Here is a 1,558-nt window from a genome sequence, read left to right as displayed (position 1 = left end):
TGTGTGTGTGTGTGTGTGTGTGTGTGTGTGTGTGTGTGTGTGTGTGTGTGTGTTACATTGACAGCTTTTCCTTTTGTCAAATGAAAGTTGCTTAATCACTTTATCTAAATAATATCAAAATTCAGTCTGTTTATAAGTCCGTGTGAGCCTTAAGTTTTGCGGAAATAAAAAGCAATGCCGTAGGAATGTTTTCGCTGGTGAATACTTAAAATCAAGCTCTTTTGTTTCAAATAACTTCTGGTATATTTCTAGGACCTCTTACAACAGAAGAATTCCCTTTATTTTATCAACACCTGTAATGTTATCCACACCAACCGAACCTTCTCTGCCCCTGGAAGTCCCCACTTTCTGGACACACGATCCAGGTGCTATTTTCGTCTCAGCGCATCACATCAGACAACACCCACACTTCCTTTGTGATCCGCCAGGCACCCTACTGGAGATCCAAAATTTGGTAACATTCACGTCATGCATTCTTTCATATGAAACTCTCAAACGAGAATTTATCAAACGGATGCCAGGGTCGCAGTAACAACAGTTGCACCAATTATTTATCACTGAACAACAGAAGCCCGTCATAGCCTCTCCGACGTATGAAGCAACTACAGTGAGATAACACAATGGATCCGCTCATTTTCCAGCAGCTTTTCAATAAACGACTGCCAACTACGACGCAATGCTTCCTAGTTACCACCATGGAGTCAACGAGCATAGCGGAGTTTACTGAATTGACAGACAACATCCGAGAAGATTATACAAAACGACAGGTGTATGCTACACCGACCCACAGGTGTATGCTACACCGACCCACAGGTATATGCTACACCGACCCACAGGTGTAAACGCACATGGCTAGGTACGAGTCATTCACATTTGCACGTTCACAATTGATTCAAGAATATAAATGTATTCTCAAATCTACCAGATCATCTTTCCTAATACTTGAAAATCATACTCTTGCTTATGTTTCATAATCCTGGCTACGCAGCTTTTCGAATCTCAAGTACTGCTTCTAACCATTCCTGTGCATATTCCTGTGATATCAATATTGCCTGCATTATCAAGTTTCACTGGCAGGGGAATTATGTAGCAGGAATATTCTTTTCTACTATAGGCACAAAGCCTGAAATTTTGGGGGAGGGGGCCAGTCGATTAGACCGATGCTAGTACGCAACTGGTACTTAATTTATCGACCTCAAAAGGATGAAAGGCAAAGTCGGCGGAATTTGAACTCAGAACGTAAAGGCAGACGAAATACCTATTCCTTTACTGCCCACAAGGGGCTGCACACAGAGGGGACAAACAAGGACAGACAAACGGATTAAGTCGATTATATCGACCCCAGTACGTAACTGGTACTTAATTTATCGGCCCCGAAAGGATGAAAGGCAAAGTCGACCTCGGCGGAATTTGAACTCAGAACGCAGTGGCAGACGAAATACCGCTAAGCATTTCTCCCGGCGTGCTAACGTTTCAGGAATATTGGCAATCCCAAATACAACCCATTGACATTAAACCCGAAATCACTATGATCTGAGATTTTTCAATTCTGTGAAAG

The 1,558-nt window shown here is 42.5% G+C and overlaps 1 protein-coding gene across 3 annotated transcripts in view; it reads right to left on the bottom strand.

The window, feature by feature from the left end:
- LOC106867193 (23 kDa integral membrane protein) overlaps positions 1-1,558 on the bottom strand; it is a 24,256-nt gene that overhangs the window by 22,423 nt on the left and 275 nt on the right. The gene's annotated exons all lie outside the window — the stretch shown is intronic.

This window comes from Octopus bimaculoides, chromosome 3 (genome assembly GCF_001194135.2).
Source record: "Octopus bimaculoides isolate UCB-OBI-ISO-001 chromosome 3, ASM119413v2, whole genome shotgun sequence".
In the NCBI taxonomy this organism is placed as follows: domain Eukaryota; kingdom Metazoa; phylum Mollusca; class Cephalopoda; order Octopoda; family Octopodidae; genus Octopus; species Octopus bimaculoides.
This window is presented reverse-complemented; position numbering and strand designations above follow the sequence as displayed.